Source organism: Heteronotia binoei, chromosome 13 (genome assembly GCF_032191835.1).
Source record: "Heteronotia binoei isolate CCM8104 ecotype False Entrance Well chromosome 13, APGP_CSIRO_Hbin_v1, whole genome shotgun sequence".
NCBI lineage: Eukaryota > Metazoa > Chordata > Lepidosauria > Squamata > Gekkonidae > Heteronotia > Heteronotia binoei.
The window spans coordinates 56956833-56980714 of NC_083235.1; the positions used below are offsets into that span (position 1 = coordinate 56956833).

The 23882-nt window shown below is 41.4% G+C and overlaps 1 protein-coding gene across 1 annotated transcript in view; it reads right to left on the bottom strand.

Annotated features, from left to right (window-relative positions):
* The window catches only part of GPRC5C (G protein-coupled receptor class C group 5 member C), a 54505-nt gene extending 30852 nt beyond the window's left edge, over nt 1-23653 (bottom strand). Inside the window, exon 1 of the mRNA XM_060252238.1 lies at nt 23632-23653. The gene's annotated coding sequence lies outside the window, so the exon portion shown is untranslated. The remainder of the gene's footprint in view (nt 1-23631) is intronic.
* Between the last annotated feature and the right edge of the window lie 229 nt (nt 23654-23882).

Genomic DNA, 23882 nt, shown 5'->3' on the forward strand with positions numbered 1-23882 from the left:
CAGAAGCCATGTAGGTGAAGAGTAGGTGGAATTCACTGCCACAGGAGGTGGTGGCGGCCACAAGTATGGCCACCTTCAAGAGGGGTTTAGATAGAAATATGGAGCACGGGTCCATCGGTGGCTATTAGCCACAGTGTATGTGTGTATATAAATTTTTTTGCCACTGTGTGACACAGAGTGTTGGACTTGATGGGCCGTTGGCCTGATCCAACATGGCTTCTCTTATGTTCTTATGTTCTTAAGATTAAAAAAACCAAAACAAAAAAACCTGGCACGATTGTGATCTGAGGGTGGAAAAATGTTTTTGTTTCAAACAGTCTTATTAGTAACATATGGCAATAAATTTCAATTTCTTACATCATTAATAATTACTTTTTATCTATCCCATATATTACTTTCTACCCACTCCTCCCCCGTTACTTGACACCCGCCGGTGTTATATACTTAAAATCTTAATATTAAAGGTACCCTTAATTAATAAGAACCAAAATTAATATCCTCCTCCCTCTTGTACTTAGTCATTATCAAAAATTGTCCAATGTCCTTTTATTTTCCACTCTTTTTCTACGTATCTTCTGAACTTTTTCCACTTCATCTTAATTACTTCTAAATCATAGTCTCTTAAGGTTCATGTTAACTTGCCCATTTCACCCCAGTGTCATAACTTTTAAAATCCAATCCCATTTTTCTGGTATTTTTTCTTGCTTCCACAACCGCGCATACAACGTCCTAACTTTTTCCACTCCATCTTAATTACTTCTAAATCATAGTCTCTTAAGGTTCATGTTAACTTGCCCATTTCACCATGTGTCATAACTTTTACAATCCTACCCCATTTCTCTGGTATTTTTTCTTGCTTCCACAACTACGCATATTATGTCCTAGCAGCTGAAAGCAAGTATCAAATTATAGTTCTATCTTCTTTTGGATTTTTTTTTCCATTTGTAATCCCAACAGGAAAGTCTCTGCAACTTTCTTAAATTCATATCCCGAGATCCTAGAAATTTCTTGTTGAATCATCCGCCAATACTTTTTTTGCCCTTTCACAAACCCACCACATACGGTAGAAAGAACCTTCATGTTTTTTTTTACATTTCCAACACCGGTCTGGCATCTTATTATTCATCTTTGCCAATATCACCCAGTGAGTTGCATTTGAACACGAGTCTCCTAGGTTCTTGTTTAGCACTTAACCCGCTAGAGCCAGCGGAGTATTTTACTTACTTTACTGTAGCCCCCCCTTTTTTGTTTTTGTTTTTTTTGCTGAGACTGAAATGTAAGAACAATGTTCTCAACTAGGATAGGCATTAGAGGACCACACTAGGATCCGGAACCATCAAGTTCAAATCCTGACTCTGCCACGCAAGATTGCTGGTGACTTTGAGCCTATCACGCTCTCTTGCCTTAGCCTACCTCACAAGGTTGCTGTTGCGAAGATAAAATGGAAAAGGAGAAAAACAATTGATAAGCTGCTCGGTATCATGATTAGGGAGGGAAACAGGATGTAAAAACTAAGCACTACACCACAATGGTTTCAATGAAATGTGGAGGCTGGACAGTTGTAAGAGACCGCAGAGGCTACTGTTACACGGCTAACCCTACTGACGTCCAAGCTCTGACAAAATTGGGCTAGTCGGTTATATTCAGGCTTCCCATGAAACATTTACATGCGGATAATTAGAGAAATAAGAGCCCCAGTGGTGCAGAGTGGTAAAGCCGCAGCACAGCGGTTCTAACCTCTGCTAACGACCTGAGTTTCACGGTTAAAACAATTTTATTTGGTAACAAATTATATGTCCTGCATCATTAATAACTTCTTTTAACTATCCCACATATTACTTTCTAGCCATCCCTCCCCCATTACTTGACCCCCGCCGGTGTTATTTACTTAAAATACTAATGTTTAAAGGTACCCTTAACTAATAAAAAATGAAAATTAACATTCTTCTTTTTTTTTCTAAGACTTCATCATTATCAAAAATTGTTCAATGTCCTTTTATTTTCCACTCCATCTTAAAAACTTCTAAATCATAACCTCTTAAAATTCTTGTTAACTCGTTCATTTCACACAATGTCATAACTTTTACAATCCAACCCCATTTCTCTGGTATTTTTTCATGCTTCCACAACTACGCATATAATGTCCTAGCGGCTGAAAGCATGCACCAAATTATAGTTCTATTTTCTTTTGGAAATTTTTCCATTTGTAATCCCGACAGAAAAGTCTCTGCGACTTTCTTAAATTCATATCCCGAGATCCTAGAAATTTCTTGTTGAATCATCCGCCAATACTTTTTTGCCCTTTCACAAGTCCACCGCATACGGTAGAAAGAAACTCCATGTTTTTTACATTTCCAACATCTGTCCGGCATCTTATTATTCATCTTTTGCCAATTTCTTAGGAGTCATATACCACCTGTACATCATCTTAAAACAATTTTCTTTAATACTATGATACGCTGAGAGTTTCATAAAGTTCTTCCACAAATATCCCCAAGTTTCCATATATATTTCTTTATTTACATTAATTGCCCACTTAATCATTTGAGATGTCACTACTTCATTTTAAAAGTAACATATAGATTTTTGAAATTAATTTTTCATTGTCTCCAAGCAGAACTTTTCCCATTTCTGTTCGTTCTCATCTTATTCCTTCAGTTTTAACATCGCTTTCCACCAAACTTTTTATTTGTTGCGTTTGAAACAATCATATTTATTATTCAACTCTTCGGCAGTTTTCAATTCTATTTTACAGCTTTGTATTTTTAGTTTATACGACACCCTTTTTCCCTCTCCCATCTCCGCCGTTATCCTTATTACTTCCGCAGGCACTGAGGATAGAGAAATGTTACGACCGTTCCTTTGTCATAGATTGCTATTTGATCATGTTTTGCGCGCTTCGGTTTTAATACAAAGGCACGCAAATCGGGGCCCTCGGCGGTAGTTTCTAAAGCATCCGCGCAATTCGATGTTTTGATTACGCGTGTCTTAGACGGTCGTTGTATATAATCGAATAAAATATAATACGCGATCGCGATGTATAACGTTAGACAACCTTGTTACTCTGACTTTTGAAAACCCCGAGATAGGCCCCCTTCTGCGAATTCGGCTCAGCGGCCCGCCACCAATAGGGGAGTCGCCGTTGTTCAAACGCGCCAGCGGGTGCGGGGGGGGGGGGGGGTCGGCGCAGGATTCTCTTTAAATACGGGAAACCCGAGCGCCGTTCTGACGGCTCCGTACCACCATGGCGAATACACCCCTGTCTGTTTTTAATCCTGTGGTCCCTGGAGCACCCGTGAGGAGGAAAACTACAGCGAGGATTCAAAAACCTAGCACCGATTCTGACAAGGAGAATGTACAGCCGGTTCTTGCTAAACGCCTTTTTGCTTCCCCCGAGAAAATGAAAGATGGGGCAGAAATCTGTACACCGAAGCGGAGTAGATGTTTCCAGGATGGTGAGAGTTGTGACTCCGTGAATCCGTCACAACAAGATACATTTAAGGTGGGTAGAACAACATGGGAAAGATGTGTAAAAGGTTGTGTTGTTTCTGTTTAGGCTCCTTTCCTCATTTTGTGTGTTTGTGATTTTTAGAAAATTTGTCTCGTGGACTTGTCCGGTGTTCAGACGTCGATTCATACCGTCCTGCAAAAATACGTGGGAGTGTCCGATGAAGACGTTCCACCTGTGGACAAGCAAAAGTCACGTTCTGCGATGTACAAACTGATAACTGCCACCGCTTATTCTGTTCTCAATTATTGCTCCAACGATCTCTCTTATTCTATGTGTGACGGATGCATTTTAGATAGACCCGGACAGAATTCTCATGTATGTTTGACGTGGTCCTCTGCTTTTTACGATGAGAACTTAAGATATGTTTGTCGCAATCTGAATATGGGCCCCGTGTTGTATGTGATCACGGTTATTGCGTGTTTTCTTGATTGTTGTGGTATTAACAAGAATCATGTCATAACGTTGGCCAACCTGGTGGAAGGCGTACAAACATCCCCGACCCCCTGTGAACAATTGAGAACGTTGTTTCAGAAATGCCACCGACCCTATGTGACACTTGTTGAGAAATTTCTGCATAATACATTTCAGAATGGCACATCTGTGAATACCTTTCTTTTCCCCCTTTTGTAAATAAATTTTAAAAACTTTCTGTAATAAATGTACATTTTATACATTCACATGTATAAAAATAAAAATGTATTTAGAAGCCGTTGAGTTTGTGCAAATTTTGATACTAAAAAATATTCGATATTAAAAAAGATCACGCTGCATTTAGGGAGGTCGCTTTTGATCAGTAAGAGGGAGATTGACGCCGATACGCCGATAGACGTATGGTTTTACCAATAACGATGAAAATAACGGCTCTGCACCGAGAAAACTTAAAATAGACCGAGAGCTATTTAAACACAAGTCCTAATACCGACAGCGTGTTTTCACGGGTTCCTTACTTTAAAAAACAACACCGTGCACGCTCTTCCCCACATAATCCTGAACAGCTCTTTAAAAGTTCTTTAAAAGCCGGAGCAAGTCTTTTTCTGTAGCGGTTCCGTTCTTATGCCCCGGCTGAAGGAGGGGGCCGTCTCTTCTCTCATCCGATACCACCAACACAGAAAGTCCTTCTCCTGGTTTGTTTTAATAATGTATAATCATGCCAATTTTTGGCTAATGGCTTTTTGTAAAACACTTTGGGCAACAAAGAAACAAAGTATAAAAATACACTGAATAATCGGACACACCCTGTTATTACATATAAGCTTTTTTCCTTTATTTTCACTTTACGGTGAAACACTCCCCTGTAAATATGACCTATTGAACAGGGGTAGGAGTGACGGTGTAAAGGCTGCGGATCGCAATTGTGGGAGGATAGGTTTCTTCGGCGTTTGCTTGGGCGGATTAAAATTAGCTGGGGCAGGTGGGGTAAGAAACGGAGGGAGTCTATCTGATTTTATATAGGAAAGCGGGTGTAATATTGTATAAAGATGGCTACGAATCAAAAGTGCCGAGGGTGAGCATAATGGGAAAAGGTGAGAATGGGGGGAGGCCGGAATCAGGTTGGGGTGCAATAAACATATTACAAAGTAACACACGAGCAACAGCGTTATAGTCCGCTGCCGGATCATGTTAGGGAAAGGGGGGGGGTATGTTCCTTGTCTATACACGTAGGTAATCCCATCATTCTTTTACCCGTGTTCTTTCGGACGGTACTTCCTCTACATTTCTATGACCGTATCTATTACGGATGCTTAATTTGTCGGCTTCTCGGTTTGTAAGAAACCTACCGATTGGGGGAAAGTAGGTTGTAAAATCGTATCTGTATAGAACCGGCGGTACTGGGGCACGGTTGGAGCAGGCCGACGTATTCATCGGCAGTCATCGAAGAGTCGCTATGCTGAGCGATCTGACAGCCGAGACAAGGCGACTGGTGGATGGCTACTTGCGACGCAACCTGAGTGGTTCGGTGCTGTCTCACAGCCACACGGCCAAGACCCTGCGGAGAGTGGCTGACAAGCTGGAGAGCCGTGAGAAGACATTCTTTCACTCCATTTGCTCCACAGCAATCTTGCCGGAGCCTGGTAGGGCAGACGTCCATTTGAGACGTGTGGCGGCGCAGATGGCATCTGATGGCGGGCTTAACTGGGGTCGAGTAGTGGCGCTGTTTGTGTTCACCGGCACCTTGGCAACAGCGCTGGCTGGGCGGGGGGCTCACGAGGAGATCGGCGGCCTGACAGAGGCATTGGTCATCTATCTGTCTGTGGAGAAGCGTGAGTGGCTGGAGGCGCATGGTGGCTGGGAAGGGTTCTACCGCTACTTCAACAAACACGGTTCTGATTCAATCAGCCGGTGCGATACCAAAAGCAACACTATCATAGCGACCGCCGGATTTGTCCTAGCAGGATTAGCTTTCCTCATGGCCGTGAGATAAAAGTACATCGTGAACTCGAAACTATGAACAAGCGCTATGAAACTATGAACAAGTACCCGTGATGAGTCCGCTCTATATTTTTACAATTTTAATAACGTTGCTTAAATCGGTGTCTAGGCCTGAATGTTTAAATGAAGCACAACCCACCTTGGCAACGTCAAAAAACCAAACAAATGGAAACAAAGATTGTTCAGGTCCTAAGTTTGTATGTTTTGTTAGTTCCATTCTAGAGAACTGAGGCGTTATGCTAAAATACGTTAGATGACCTTGCGGTGCAACCGGCGTAACGATGTGTGTTTGGATTTTTACGGTGGGAATTCTAAGCTTATTTCAGTCGAGCACACCACGTGTTTCATACCGTCATATCTAATAGAAAAGCATTTTATTAAAGCGAGAATATACAAAGCGTAGCTTTTTTTAATTAACAACAATCTGCATCCCGACCCACGTGTCTACAGTTCCCCGCGAATGAGGCGTCTTCCACTTTGGTGTCGAATAGGAGGGAAGGGGGGATTGCCGGGAAATCCTGCAAGGGGGGGGCAGGGTAAGAAATACACGGCGTACATCTTTGTCGTGTTGCGATTCACAAGGATTAGACACGTGTGTATGTACAGAAAGTGTAGCAACGATACATCCGCTTTATCAACGTGAGAAAACAAAAACAAGCGTGCTATTTCCCCCACCCTACTGAAAAAATACAGTTCTTACTATCCGCTTCAGGATACGGGTCTTATATACAAACAGACGTGTGTGTTTTCTCATCTACATGTGGTTGGGACATTCTCGATTCTAATCTGTATGTTTTTCCTTCTTTGCAACCTCTTCTTCTTCCTCCATGAGGGAATCAACCTCCTTTGGAGACTCCGGTGTTTGCGCTTCATCAACCGGGGGTTCCCTCGCCTTTTCCACAGCTTCATCCTTCGTGTCTGCTTCAGAATCTCCAGAGGTATCCTCCATGTCCGCTCCGGAATCACCGGCTGTATCGTGCTCGGCATCTGCTAGGGAATCTTCCTCATCTGAATCTTGAAAGTGTGCTAGACCCCCGCAGTATGGGCAGTGACAGGTGTCCGGCCTCCCTGAGTTGACCGCTGCCACATTCTCTACCTAAAAGTTTGAAGAACAAAAAAAAAAAAAATTAGTATCCGGTCTCATGAGCGTGCCCCCCACCCCCAATTCCACACACCTTGGGGGTTTTTTAGGCCTTACATTCGGAAAGAGCGCTTTCAAATAGACCGTTTCCTCCACAATCTCCATATTTTCTTGTGCCTTCCCTCCACGTTCTGACTCCTTGATAGAGACGCCATTCTCAGTGAGCTCTGACTTTTCCCAAGCCTTCTTTGTGGAACTCTCCCTCAAAGGGGATTCATTATTCTCCACCTGTGTTGAGTTCTTGAGATTAGAACCACGCTTTCTTAAAGATTTGAGCAACACCAGGGTTAGCATCCCACACATGATCAAATCCTCTAAATCAGCGACTTTGGTCTCTGATCCCTCCGCCGCCTAATTTAAAAAAAAAGAAAGGGCATAACGCTACATGACCCGCCATCGCAATCCTCCCAGCTTTCCTCTTTTCTCACAACTTACCCGTGCATCTGTTTCTGCTTCCTGGTTCTCCAAACTCTCCTCTTCCATGTTTTCGGGTACAGATTCTAGAGGGGTCTTCTCGGGGGCTGTGTTCTCCGCTTCTATCTCATCACCGTTGCCTTTTCTTGAATGTTTGTGAGGCTTGATGCCTAGGGGTCCCTCCATGTTAGAAAATTTCTCCATGGTGGTACGGAGCCGTCAGAACGGCGCTCGGGTTTCCCGTATTTAAAGAGAATCCTGCGCCGACCCCCCCGCACCCGCTGGCGCGTTTGAACAACGGCGACTCTCCTATTGGTGGCGGGCCGCTGAGCCGAATTCGCAGAAGGGGGCCTATCTCGGGGTTTTCAAAAGTCAGAGTAACAAGGTTGTCTAACGTTATACATCGCGATCGCGTATTATATTTTATTCGATTATATACAACGACCGTCTAAGACACGCGTAATCAAAACATCGAATTGCGCGGATGCTTTAGAAACTACCGCCGAGGGCCCCGATTTGCGTGCCTTTGTATTAAAACCGAAGCGCGCAAAACATGATCAAATAGCAATCTATGACAAAGGAACGGTCGTAACATTTCTCTATCCTCAGTGCCTGCGGAAGTAATAAGGATAACGGCGGAGATGGGAGAGGGAAAAAGGGTGTCGTATAAACTAAAAATACAAAGCTGTAAAATAGAATTGAAAACTGCCGAAGAGTTGAATAATAAATATGATTGTTTCAAACGCAACAAATAAAAAGTTTGGTGGAAAGCGATGTTAAAACTGAAGGAATAAGATGAGAACGAACAGAAATGGGAAAAGTTCTGCTTGGAGACAATGAAAAATTAATTTCAAAAATCTATATGTTACTTTTAAAATGAAGTAGTGACATCTCAAATGATTAAGTGGGCAATTAATGTAAATAAAGAAATATATATGGAAACTTGGGGATATTTGTGGAAGAACTTTATGAAACTCTCAGCGTATCATAGTATTAAAGAAAATTGTTTTAAGATGATGTACAGGTGGTATATGACTCCTAAGAAATTGGCAAAAGATGAATAATAAGATGCCGGACAGATGTTGGAAATGTAAAAAACATGGAGTTTCTTTCTACCGTATGCGGTGGACTTGTGAAAGGGCAAAAAAGTATTGGCGGATGATTCAACAAGAAATTTCTAGGATCTCGGGATATGAATTTAAGAAAGTCGCAGAGACTTTTCTGTCGGGATTACAAATGGAAAAATTTCCAAAAGAAAATAGAACTATAATTTGGTGCATGCTTTCAGCCGCTAGGACATTATATGCGTAGTTGTGGAAGCATGAAAAAATACCAGAGAAATGGGGTTGGATTGTAAAAGTTATGACATTGTGTGAAATGAACGAGTTAACAAGAATTTTAAGAGGTTATGATTTAGAAGTTTTTAAGATGGAGTGGAAAATAAAAGGACATTGAACAATTTTTGATAATGATGAAGTCTTAGAAAAAAAAAGAAGAATGTTAATTTTCATTTTTTATTAGTTAAGGGTACCTTTAAACATTAGTATTTTAAGTAAATAACACCGGCGGGGGTCAAGTAATGGGGGAGGGATGGCTAGAAAGTAATATGTGGGATAGTTAAAAGAAGTTATTAATGATGCAGGACATATAATTTGTTACCAAATAAAATTGTTTTAACCGTGAAACTCAGGTCGTTAGCAGAGGTTAGAACCGCTGTGCTGCGGCTTTACCACTCTGCACCACTGGGGCTCTTATTTCTCTAATTATCCGCATGTAAATGTTTCATGGGAAGCCTGAATATAACCGACTAGCCCAATTTTGTCAGAGCTTGGACGTCAGTAGGGTTAGCCGTGTAACAGTAGCCTCTGCGGTCTCTTACAACTGTCCAGCCTCCACATTTCATTGAAACCATTGTGGTGTAGTGCTTAGTTTTTACATCCTGTTTCCCTCCCTAATCATGATACCGAGCAGCTTATCAATTGTTTTTCTCCTTTTCCATTTTATCTTCGCAACAGCAACCTTGTGAGGTAGGCTAAGGCAAGAGAGCGTGATAGGCTCAAAGTCACCAGCAATCTTGCGTGGCAGAGTCAGGATTTGAACTTGATGGTTCCGGATCCTAGTGTGGTCCTCTAATGCCTATCCTAGTTGAGAACATTGTTCTTACATTTCAGTCTCAGCAAAAAAAACAAAAACAAAAAAGGGGGGGCTACAGTAAAGTAAGTAAAATACTCCGCTGGCTCTAGCGGGTTAAGTGCTAAACAAGAACCTAGGAGACTCGTGTTCAAATGCAACTCACTGGGTGATATTGGCAAAGATGAATAATAAGATGCCAGACCGGTGTTGGAAATGTAAAAAAAAACATGAAGGTTCTTTCTACCGTATGTGGTGGGTTTGTGAAAGGGCAAAAAAAGTATTGGCGGATGATTCAACAAGAAATTTCTAGGATCTCGGGATATGAATTTAAGAAAGTTGCAGAGACTTTCCTGTTGGGATTACAAATGGAAAAAAAAATCCAAAAGAAGATAGAACTATAATTTGATACTTGCTTTCAGCTGCTAGGACATAATATGCGTAGTTGTGGAAGCAAGAAAAAATACCAGAGAAATGGGGTAGGATTGTAAAAGTTATGACACATGGTGAAATGGGCAAGTTAACATGAACCTTAAGAGACTATGATTTAGAAGTAATTAAGATGGAGTGGAAAAAGTTAGGACGTTGTATGCGCGGTTGTGGAAGCAAGAAAAAATACCAGAAAAATGGGATTGGATTTTAAAAGTTATGACACTGGGGTGAAATGGGCAAGTTAACATGAACCTTAAGAGACTATGATTTAGAAGTAATTAAGATGAAGTGGAAAAAGTTCAGAAGATACGTAGAAAAAGAGTGGAAAATAAAAGGACATTGGACAATTTTTGATAATGACTAAGTACAAGAGGGAGGAGGATATTAATTTTGGTTCTTATTAATTAAGGGTACCTTTAATATTAAGATTTTAAGTATATAACACCGGCGGGTGTCAAGTAACGGGGGAGGAGTGGGTAGAAAGTAATATATGGGATAGATAAAAAGTAATTATTAATGATGTAAGAAATTGAAATTTATTGCCATATGTTACTAATAAGACTGTTTGAAACAAAAACATTTTTCCACCCTCAGATCACAATCGTGCCAGGTTTTTTTGTTTTGGTTTTTTTAATCTTAAGAACATAAGAACATAAGAGAAGCCATGTTGGATCAGGCCAACGGCCCATCAAGTCCAACACTCTGTGTCACACAGTGGCAAAAAAATTTATATACACACATACACTGTGGCTAATAGCCACCGATGGACCCGTGCTCCATATTTCTATCTAAACCCCTCTTGAAGGTGGCCATACTTGTGGCCGCCACCACCTCCTGTGGCAGTGAATTCCACCTACTCTTCACCTACATGGCTTCTGCAAAGGGAAGTCCTGCCTCACCAACCTTTTAGAGTTCATTGAGAAAGACTCGCCAGAGATTCCTGAGTAAACTTAGCAGTCATGGGATAAGAGGATGGGTTCTCTTTCTGATTAAAAAACTGGTTCAATGACTGTTAGTAAAGAGTGGGGATCTGTGGACAATTCTCACAATGTAGGGAAGTATGCTACGGGGTCCGATAAGGATTGGTACGGGGGCAAGACTATTTCATTTATTCATAAATGATTAGGAACTAGGGGTGAGGTGCTGGTAAGTGTAAGGTGATGGCATAGTGGGTCAAAAAAAAATCCCCACTTCACGTATAAGCTAATAGGGATAGAACTTGCTGTGACTGAGAGGGGGGAAAATCCCAAGTGTGTTGAGGATAGTTTGGTGAAAGTGTCAACCCTGTGTGCTGCAGCGGTGAAAAAGGCAAAGTCTGTGGTAGGTATTCTTGGGAACGGGATTGAGAATAAAACAGCCTATATTGTAATGCCCCCATATAGATCTATATCGCAGCCTTGTTTGGAATAGTGTGTACAATTCTGGTCACCGTATCTCCAAAAGGACATTGCAGAGCTAGAAAAAGTACAGAGAAGGGCAGCAAAGTTGATTGGGGGGGTTGGGGGGGGAGCACCTTCTCTATGAGGAAAGGCTGATGAGTGACTTTTCAGTTTAGAAAAGCGATGGCTATGTTAGGGGAGGGGGAGGGTGTGGGGTCAAGATAGAGGTTTATAAAATTATGCAAGGGGTGGAGAGAGTTGACAAACAGAACTTTTTCCCCCTTTCAAAATACTAGAACTCAATACAACGAGGCTGATAGCATATTCAGGGTGGACAAAAGGAAATACTATTTTACACAGAGAGTGATTAAAATGTGGAATTCGCTCCTCTCTCTGCACCCTTGGTTCATCAAGGAGATCAGTTCCTAGGCTGCCCGTGACCCACAACCCCCTCTTCTCCCTAAAGCAGCAACGATAAGCTCTTCTTTTTCTTATAGAATCCTAGGCAACCTCCTACTGCCGGGGCCCTGTTCATTGCTCAAGTAACCCCCCCAGACAGCTCCTTGGAGTGCTAACAGGTGGAGGATGCTGACGATGGAAAAAAGTTGTATTGTGTGCCAAGATATTAAGTGAGCTGCATGGCTCAGAACTAAGCCCCAGATCTTCTGATGTTAAGAGTTCCATCAAAAGCAAATGAATGCCTACTTGAATACAATTAAAGGCTCAGATCCTGATCTTGGTGGAACCATATCAAAAATCACCAAAGTTGGCAGTAAATATTTGTGTTGTCAACAATACTTGGGGAACATGGGGTGAATGCACATTTAACAGGGCATGTAGAACTAAAATCATTTAAAACACTGCTTACTGTTGCTTGTTTTTATTTAAAATTTTATTTTATCTACATATTGGACACAGTCAGAGTATATCCACAAAAAAACCAATGGGGCATTCTGTAACCTGTGTGTTTCTATACATGTCAGAAAATCCTATCTTTGTTTATATTTAAAATAACCTAAATTGTATATCTCTGTCCTGCTTTTGCATTTTTCTTAAGTCTACATTTTTCTGCACTTCACAGCCATAAAACCCCTTGACCTCTTAGGACCATTTTTGGGGGTCAAACACTATTCTCACAATTAGCCCATACATAAATTTGATGGAAAAGCTATTTTAAATCACAGACCATAAGAACAGGAAATTTATTGCGTGAGAACCTAATTTCATCTGTTTATTTTGTCCAGGTCTAAACTGTGTCAGCATTAAATAATTTGCTAAGATTCTTGCTCTCTCTCACAGGGTGAATATCCTCCCACGTCTGCGAGATATACATTTCAGCACTTGACCTTTTAAGGTCAAATACTTTTGTCTCACTCTGAGAACAGGCACTGAAGATGATAGAAAAATGTTAGGATTTAATGTGTAAGAAAATGCTATATGTTTACAATTAATGTATTAGAATAGGCATCTAAAATGCTGTTAGGTGGCTAGGTAAATGTTAGGATTTAATGTGTAAGAAAATGCTGGGATGGTTACAATTAATGTATTAGAAGGGGCAGCAAAAAAGTACAATCCCACTACGTCAGGCATTCATTTACTGATCAGGAGGTGGGGGCTGGTGTGGGGGAGGGGCAGCTGTTTAATGAGGAAATTGTGGGGGAGGGGCAGCTGTCACTTTTTGATTTCTGTTTGATGATGCGTTGTACGTACTGTATTCTTCTTGTATCATATATTTCTTTCTTCCTGAGAGCATTTGTATAACTTAAACTTTACCAGCATGGATCTCTTTGTAATGCAATTATGTAGCTGCTTTAACCCATTTCCTGCACGTTGATACTGAAAGACTGCAATGCAGGTACGGCTGAGTGAACACTGGCTTGGCAGAGTGACATCTACCCATTTATCTATCTTTTCTGAACATCCAGCATAAGGCAGAGTTGTGCGACATGAAAGCTTGCTTTCAGCATTTAAAAATACTAGTTAGTTCAGTCAAGGGTACAGTTTCACTTGCTATGTGCCACTACCTTTTCTTGATGAGTATGTTTCTTATCTAACATTACAATACTGCTCTTAAAAGTGTAACCAGAAGCCAGTGAACTAGAAACTGGGAAAATGCCAAGCCAGCCAAGCTCAGGAGCAGAAGCACGAATACAGAATTCTGCTAAGGAAATGTTCGCTGCAGCTAGCTACCCATGGGCCTGTATCTAATCACCATTTGCTGTAGGCAGAAACATCCCCTTGGAGCTCACAGAAGAAGGGTTGGTAAATTTAGTTTTCCAGAACAGGGATTCCCAAATAGTGGGTCACATGATTCTTTATGGGCTGATCAACATAACACTAATAGTAAATGCTAAAAAATAAAAATGAGGTTCAGATAATAGACACAACCTGAACGCTTAGTTAAGTTCAACTAACTGTGGTTAATGAGACTGTCTAAACATGGGCCATTCTGGTAAGCATGGTTAATTGGTAGCCATTGAACCAAAATCTGAAGCCATAGTTTGAAGTTGGCTTGTTAACCACTGTTTATCTTAACCATGGTTTCGTGTGATGCATAAATGCAGGTGTCCTGAAAATGTCCTTGTGCACTCTCCAACTGAATAGATGCTCAGATCAGAGCACTGGATTATGTTTGAACTGGCCAGTTTCCTGTAATGGTATGAAGCAGTAACCCTGTTCACATATTACAAGGAATGCATGCACATCCTGCATGTACATGCATACATCGGTTTGTAAGAAAGAGCCAATATCCATATATTTTATTGAAACCAGTACCTGGATAAGTGTGGTGTTTAAGTGTGTACAGATTCTACATGTGTTCACTGTAATTTGTGAATAGGCCTCCTGGGTTTCCTTAAACTAGGATCAAATACAGCAATTAAGCCAATTAATTATTTTTGTCTGAAACATGCACATGCTAACTTTTCTGTCATTATGTAAACTCACAGTACTGAAAATGTTATTTTTATGTTATTAGATATAACATACGTTGGCTGCAGACTTGCTTTTCATGAAACTTTTAAAGAAACAGAAACCTTGCCAGAAAATGAAAGGCAACCAGCCCTGTATGTGTGAGCGTATTAAATGTGATCTGGTTTATTTTTTGCAGAGTAAGAATCATCCAGAATCTTTGATCCAGGTCAGAGATGAGCACTTCCTTGGACCTCAGACATGTCTCAGTCCAGTTAAGGTACTCTGAGGGCTGGATACAACCAGCATTTTTGTTTAGTCTTATCAGCTTTCCTCCTTACTACTACAATCTCCCCCATGTGGCTTTTGTCTATGCAGGTTCCAGTATAGCTTTGGGCAGGTCAACGGAGACACCCTCCTCCCTTTTCCACCAGTAGAAAAACTGGTTGGTTCTGACCCTAAAGGCTATGAATTCGAGTTTGGTTCCATGTTTTATGTAGCCAAATAATCTCTTAATAGGTATATAACCCACTAAATTGGGGAAGTGAAAAGAGCAGTGAGATGAAAGTGCAGATTATAACCTTCCAGTTTACTGCAAATTCCAGAAATAAACTATGCCATAGCTATCCAGACAGAAGATTTAAGCCTGGTCTCTACAACAAATATTCATTAGTTGTATAATGATTTAACTGTCCCCATTTCCCAAAACATCATGTAGTCTGATGAGGTTTATTTACTTCATTTACACCCCTGCCTTCTCCCCAAGTGGTCTACGTAGTTCTCCTGCCTTCCATTGTATCCACGCAGCAATCCTGTGAGGTGGGTTAGGCTGAATGAGTGTGGCTGGCCCAAGGTCATCCTGCAAGTCTCTATGACAGAACACCTTGGTCTCTCAGATCCCATCCAACATAGGATTGCCACCCCCCAAATCTCTGGGTATTTCCCAACCCAGAGGTGGCAATCCTAGTCCGACATCAAACCACTTAAGTGGTTCTATTCCTAGTCCTGTACAGAATTACAGTACTCAAGATTTCCCAGCAAGAAAGTATGAGCATCTGTAGTATGGATATGCCCTTAAGATACCTTTGCACTTGGTGAATAAATTGGGATGGATTAGAGATGCCCTTTAGACTGGCAAACCAAAATCCCTGATTCTCCTCTGTTGCCTGAACTTTAATACTGCTTGCTGCCTTGTGGCCATCTGGAAGCTGCTCGCAGTCACTCAGCTGAGGGGTTGCTATTTTGAGAGAAGAGGCACCTAGTGGGGGAAGATTCTGCTGAAATCTGAACTCAGCGGTGCCCATTTCCTTCTCTGCATTTCCATCTCCTGCAATGCCAGTAAAACAAAATTCAAATGGCTGACACCCAGAACAGAACTTTGCACGTGTAAGAATACGAGTAAGCACATTACTCCTTTATGGTGTGATGCACTTACATTTTTACCCCCCACCCTCACCCCACAGCTGGAAGTTGTACCTTGCTTTCCAGGAAATATTCTCATTGTTAATATTGCATTAGATTTCAAAATACTTTTTGCTCACCTGCAGTTTGTGCAATTAATTATTTTAAGCAACCTACTTGTACTTTGAATACAAAGCATTAGGGAGGAACTCCTCCCCACCGCTGCTTTAACCTGGGGGTGAGAAGAACACTTTATGCTAACAAAATACAGGACAACATAGCAGAAGTAAACCCTTCCTGTATGATTACACACATACAGTGTTCCCTCTAAGCTGAGTCAGTGTGAGCTAACTCACAGTAACTCACAGTTTTTTTAGGTTCTGATTCACACACTTTTGTCTTAGTTCAGGAAGGATGGCTACAGAGCAAACTAACAAATGCCTTTCCAGAAGATGATGTTGCAGTGAGACTGAAGGAGGGGAGCGCTGCTGATGAGAATGGGTGGGTACCTAAACCAGCAATGCTTTTTTAAGATGCTCAAACTAGTGCTTAATATACATTATTTCAACAACTGCTCATGAGGGGAAGCTCTACCTCTGCTTTCCCCTCTCCACTTAGATTTCCCAGAGGTTTGTCATGGCCCTCTTCTGTTTGTCCATGGCTGATCTTTTTAAATAGTGCCAGAGCTTTCAATATAACCACTGTGATGATACCCATCTCTACTTCTCTATCTCTGAACTTTCTCCCATCAACCTCACGCGTATAATTGGCTGTTTGATATTCCCATTTGGATGTTTCATCACCACCTGAAACTAAGCACATTGAAGGGTGAACTTCTGATCTTCCCACACACACATACACCTCCCTCCTATGCTTCATTTCTTGACACATTCGACATCCTCAGTGGCTATGCCACTAGCCACCTTGTAAAACAGGCATGAAGCCCTGGCTTATTTTGAATGCGTCTCTCTTTTTGGTCTCCATATTTAGGCTGTTGCCAGGACATGACGCCTCTCCTTTTTCAACACTGCAAAAATGGAATCCTGGTCATCTCTTGCCTTGGCTACTGCCTGGAAGTTGGAACTGCCACCTTATATAATGTTAATGTTTTCCGAATTCTTTTTCTAAAACTATCTTTTCGCTTCTGGTCCAATCCCCTTTCTGTACTGAAGCCAAACCTAGGTGCATGTCACAGAATGCATATTTTCCCCTTTTGTCTTCAGTCTCCCTTTATTTCTTTATATATCCCATCTTATTTCCTTGGACTCAAGGTTGCTATTTGCAAAAAACAAAACAAAACACAAAAGCACTGCAAAGATTTAAAACACACAGAGAAGTATTTACATGTATCTCCCCATGGCAGGTTTAGATTGTAAACTCCTTGGGGAAAGATCTGCTTTCTTATGCCCATGCACTTTGATAAACTGTGTGAGTTATATATGTGGGGGTGTATGAGAGTTGTACATATAACTCACACAGCGTGTATTACTGTTAAGCAGGAAAAGAGGCCTCCTTAAGCCCATTCATGCACAGTACAGATTAAGACTGTGGTTACAGAAGCCCTCAATTTAGGGTATGTACAACCGCAACAGGGAAATAATTAATAAATGAGCATCCACACATGCCCGTTTTTAATATATTGCCTAAAATGTACAAGGACGGCAACCGCCCGCCCACCCGCCGGACGCCCAATTATTTCTGAAGCTGTTTGTAGCACTGGTTCCCTCATATATTAAGGATACTGGTGATTTCATCCTAAAGGTTGAAAATTTTAAAGTTCCACCCACAGTGATTTTGACAACCTTGGATGTTAAATCGCTTTATACAAGCATACCACACATTAGAATAAGCGCACATAACACATTTGAATTGCATACAGATAAGAATCCACCAGCACATTTTTGATGGATCTCCTTGATTTGATACTGGCTAAGAATTATTATGGGTTTAATAGTTCTTTTTTTAGACAAAGGGTATAGCAATGGGTTGTGCAGCTGCGCCTAGTATAGCCAACATCTTTATGATTGATTTTAAGAATTTCATTTATAACCAGAGCAGTAATCCATTCTTCCAAAATATAATTTTTATAAGTGCTCTATTGATGATTTATTTATGATTTATAGAGATCCCTCTAACTTTACTGAATTTGTACAATGGCTGGACAACGCTCATCCTTCCATTAAGTTTACCAGCCATCAAAGTTACAATAGCATTTCCTTTTTGGACACTGTCGTGCTTTCACAACGTTTTCACGGCAGACTTTTTAAGGGGTGGTTTGCCATTGCCTTCCCCAATAAAGGCTTATGCAAAGGCTTAGCAATAAAGGCTTATAATAAAGCCAACAGGTAAGAATGTGTATCTGCATTCTGGGTCCTATCATCCAAGCCAAGACATTTAAGACAAAATATTCCATATGGGCAATATCTATGATGAAAAAGAAATTCTACTAACACATCAGATTTTGAAACTGACATGAAATGATTAGAACATTCCTTTTAAAGCAGAGGCTATCCAGCCCTTACTCTCAAGGAAGCTAGGCAAAAAGCTGAAGAAAGACTTCACTCTGACTTACTTAAAATTAAGGAACCAACCAGGACTGATAATGCACTTGTCATGGACTTTGGATTTTTCTGCCTGTTCAGATGCCATCTCTAAAATTACTTATAGAAACTGGCTTATTGTAGAGCATCTCCCAAGTTGCGGTACTCCACCATTTATTGGGTCAAGAAAAACTTAAAGTATTAGAGAGTATAATATGTTCTGATATTGCACCTCCCTTAAAAAGATTTTGTCCAGGACTAGACATTTTGCATGTGGATCCCACTCAGTGTATCCACAATCTTGGAACACAAAAAAGCTCATTTTACCTAATTTTGAGGAAAGTATTGTGAGAAAAAGACCCCTAATTCCAAAAGTCACCCATTTGGTTGCCAGGAGACTCAACTCACACACATCTGCCAGGAGAACATGGGTTTTGTCTACCAGAATGTAGGGACTTATGTGAGTACAAACAGCCACAACGTTGCAGCAGCACTCCGTGTCTCTGGAGGAGTGCTAACCAGGAGAACAGATGGGCTTCCAGTCGCTCCGTGCAATCACCATCTCGGCTGTTGCAGCGGAAGAAGTTGTGCCGCCAGGAACTGTCCAGGCAAGCGGTTTCCAGCCTTGACCATAGAATCCATCTTGGGAGGCTAACACCACCAGCAGCTATCTTCCTGCAGTGCCAGACTCCATTACAGCAAAGCGAGAGGCTCACGTACTCAACAGATGTTTCCTATGCATAAGGCCATCAAGCTTATCTTAGGCGTGGATCCTGCCAGACTGCCTAAGACTTTGTCCAACGGAACCCAAGACAAAGATTGGTGCCAGTAGAGGGATGAAGAAGAGGAAGAACATCTTCACCTAGAGCCAAGTGTCTTTCTATAGACTGGGTGTTTCCTTGGGTAGCAATTTGGCCATCTATTGTCACCTTTTTAGATAAGTTTGATAGTTTTAATCACCCCCACCCCAATCATTTCTCCCATTCTTTCCCTTAATGGTCATCCTGGAGCATTCCCCTTTGGCCCATTGTTACCTGGAGGTCCAATCAGGTAACCAGGGCCAAGCCTGCTCATTGGCCAGATATGGGCAGCTAATCATGTGCCCCCAATAAACTGACTATTGGCTACTGCATAAGTCCAGCCCTTATGGTCATTGCGGAGCCTCCCCTTTTTCTGAGGTCATGTATCAGCTGACCACTGTCATCCGCCCCTATACCTCCCATCCCCTAAGGGCTCGAGGTAATCCTTATAACCTGTGACCCAGCTCCCCACAGGTGTGCATCTAGCAGTACCCCAGTTCTGCTGTCTAGGTACATCCCCGATTCCTGATCAGTTGAGGGTCCCTTCTCCCTAGACCTTGTTCATCGCCATTGGAGCCTTCCTTGAAGACTACGATCAGTAATTATCACCCTGTTTGTCCATCCTTATGTTACCTCTATGCATTTCTCTCTATTTTTATTAGGACTGTATGTGTGTAGTATGTATTCATTACCTTGTATTTGTGTTCTATATTTTTCTGTAATACTTTTTTAATTGTTTTACTTAGTTAGTGTCCTTGGCAAATTTAAGCAATAATTTCTGGAAGTGGAATCCTGTATACATAGATTCTAGATCCTTTTTAAGCCAGGTGCCCACCTGTCAATTCCCCAACCTCTTTTGAGGGCATTTTGGCTTACAGTATTGACTCAAGTACAAACTGTGCCTCCTCAGGAGTAATTTACCTGATCTAGTGTGCATGCCCCCAGCTTTAGGTTGGATCAACTATATGCCCAATTTGGCAAAGAATTTCTGAGCATAGGTCTTGTTTGAAAAGGCGAATTTCTCTTTAGTCTGTCATTTTCAGGAGAAAAATCATTTTTGTAATTATTTTAAATTCATTATTTTGGAAAAAGTGGAAATGCCCATGTACAATATAATGAATTTACAAAAGGAATTGTTAAAAAGAGAAAGTTGTTGGATCTTTTGACTGAACACATTAGAATCTCAGGGACTGAACCAAGAAATGGATCTTTCTTGTCACCTGTGAAAATATCAAAATTGGACTATTTTGTAATAGTCACTTTAAAACTGTTTCCTGAGTGTATGAGCAGTATTATCACAAAACTCTATTTGTATACTTTGACTTTGTATTCATGTATGCAGAGATCACATCAATTGTTGAAGGTGAGTGCCTAGCCTGAACGTTTAGAACAGGGGTGTCGAACTCATTTATTATGAGAGCTGGATCTGACATAAATGAGACCTTGTTGGGCCGGGTCATGTTGGGTTGGGCCGAGCCATGTTGGGCCTGGCCGTATGTGTACCTATTTAAGATTAGGTAGCAGAGATACAAACTTTAAAGGGAGCTCTGGTTCTTTCCTTCCTTCCCTAGAGGAGCAGGAGGGGAAGGAGCCTCAGCCAATGGAGAAAATAGAGGTTTTGCTCTGTAGCTCCTGTGCAATTTAGCGAGCCTTGCAAAGCAAGCTGTTATGCAGAAGGAAGCAAGATATAGGGAGGAGGAAGCAGATGACAGCCAGTTGCTTGGCAGCCTGATAAGAGCCCTCTGGGGGCCTGATTCGGCCCCTGAACTGCATGTTTGACAGCCCTGATTTAGAAGTCATATGTGGAATTAATTTTCTGGGTAAACTGTATGTAACAAGTTGTTATTTTTACCTTGATGTTGTTACAAGTGTTATACTTGTTTGCAGAAGCACACAAGGAGAGGTTGGTTTTCTGAAACTAACCTTGCAGCTGCAACTGTTACAAACTTACCGGCTCCAGGAAGGAAGGAAGGTTTAATAGCTGAAAACATCAGAAATGAATCCAGACACGGTTTTTGGACTTTGCCGGGAGTCTCCTGGTTTCTCCCAGAATTGTAAAATTTGGTGGAACAAACTATATACTGGACATTATTGTAAACTTTGATGGAATGAACCATATACTGGACATTATTTAAGAGTTACATACAACTTCTTTTGAAGGTTTATTACAGTTTTTGATAAGCAATGTAGTTATAACCTTTATCTAATGCAAAAAAGAATAGACACTTTAATAGAATATTATTGTGTCATCATCACAGTTTCTTGCTGTTTTCATATTACTTTTGGGCTATGATCCCCTTTTTGTTTTCATCACATGGTTGATGCTACGAGCACCTTAAGTAAATAGTTAAATAAGGCTTCCTAGTTTCTGTTGTACCCAAGCAGAAGAAGTTGAGCCGTCAGGCCCAGATGTCAGTAGGCTGCTGCCTACAGAAATTCTTACCACAAGAAAACCAATTACAGCTGCTCTGTTTCTGTGTTCAGCACTTCTCACCACATATAGGGCACTAGATGCATTTGGTGAATTCTGACAAATCAAAACGCTTGAAATAAGTGGTTTATGGAGCCCTTCTAGGAATAGATCTTTTGAAATATGGCCTCTGCATATCTAGGATCTGTCACCACCTTCTAGACCGCCCCTCCCCCCAAGAGATATCCATTCAGCTTTAAAAGAGCTAGTCAACATTACCTAGTACTTGTCCATGATTTTTTTTTGTTTAAAAAAATCCATATTTTGGAGATGCATTTTCTAAAAATATTGTTAGCATGTACACACATGTGCACCAGGGCTGCTGTTTTTAAAGCTTTATCTCATCTCCTGCATCGCTAGCAATAAAATCCCTGAGTTAAAAAATCTGTTCATTTGCATATTCATGGATAGGAAGCAAAACCACTCTAAGGTATGTCAATGTACACACTTGAACACAAAATCCCCATAGAGCTTGACATTTCACAAGCAGAAACTAGTCAGGTTTCTTTAAGAACATAAGGTGAGCCTTGTTGGATCAGACCAGTGGTCCATCTAGTCCAGCATCCTCTCACACCGTGGCCACCCCTACTCTGGAAGGCCAGCAAAGAGGACTGTGGACTTCCCCTGATAATGTCCTCTACCACTGGTATCCAGAGGTTTATGAGTTTTAACTGTGGAGGTTTCCTTCAGTCACCATGGCCACAAATAAACCTGGCCTCCACAAGTCCCCTTTTGCAGCCATCTGTGCTTATGCCCATCACTACAACCTTTGCCAGTGAAGTTCAACTTTTAATCACTGTGTAAAGTATTTCTCTTTGTCTGCCCTGAACCTACTGCTGATCAGCTTTCACTGGATGGCCTGCAAACTTTGGCAACCACACTGCTCATTCCCAGTTCCAGATCATTTATAAACCAATTAATTAACATCAGTCCCAATAATGATCCCTGTAGGACCCCACTGCTTACTTTTTTTCCACTGAGAGAACTGTCCTTTTATCCCTATTCTCTGCTTCCTTTCTTTTGGGCGATGTTTAATTCATAAAAGGACCAATCCTCTTATCTTATGACTTCTAAGCTTACTCAGGAGTCTTGTCAAAAGGCCTTTGAAAGTCAAACTATATAAAGTCAACTGGGATACCATTATCTGTGTGATCACTCCTCATAGAACTCTAAAAGGTTGTTGAGGTAGGACTTCCCTTTGTAGAAGCCATGCTGATTTCCCCCTCTGCAGGCTTTGTTCCTCCATGTGCTTAATAACTATATTTTTTTTATACTTTCTACTATTTTTCCTGGAATAGATGTTAGGCTGACTGGCATATAATTCCCTGTTTTGGTGCTTTTAGCGATTCATTTCTCAAATTCTCTTTTTTTCCTTGCATTATTAATTTATACTTCTCTTGTCAGAGCCTGTGCTCTCTTCTGTTCACTTCATTGGGGCATTTATTGTTTTGCATTGGCAACAGCATACCATATTGGAATGACAGTTCATTAATGTATCTCTAACCATCCACCCCAAAGAAAAGTCCTCTTTGCTTTCATGGCAATGCAGGAAAGATTACTGCAAAATAAGTGAATACAGCATACAGACAGCAAAGAAAATCTTTCAGCAATGAGTAGTGGAGGAGGGGGTGAAGAGGGTGTTGTCATCAAGCCTCCAGGCAAGGTAAGGATAAGGGCATGACGAATAAATACAAGAATGTCACTGCTCTCCCTTGTGAAACACTGGTGGGCATGGAAAGCAGCCTACTACACTGCCTTTCCTCAGTGGATTCCTGACCCCAATCTGGCCCATTGTTCACTTGGTGTGCTAAAGCTTAACTGAGGGAGTGTTTCCACAAGCTTGGCGGCAGGCAGCAGCTGCTACTATGGGAAAGTTTGTCCTTGAGCAAAAACAACAAACAAAACTGCATGACCCTGAGCTGCCACTCCTGCCAGCAATAAATGCTGACCCATCACAGAAGGCAACCAGGACATATGCTGTTTCCTTGAGATTATTTCTTTCCACAGCTCAAGGTTTGTTTTCTAAAAGCCTGACCCTGGCTTGAGCCACACACTTAACACACTAGCACTGACCTGTAAATTCTGGGAAAGTTCTACAAATAATTACTATGGGCCTCCTACTGAGCTGGCTACCAAGAATAGCCACAGAAAGCCTCGCCCTCCTATTGGGCCTTCAGAATGACACAGGAGCAGCTGGCACCAAATAGCTTCCCAGGTAAGTTCCTGAAAAGGACAAATGAACATGCAAAGCTGTCTTGGGATAGAACCACAGGTGATACATAGTCAAGAGGCCCTCTATAGTTTTAGCCCATGAAGCTGTTGGG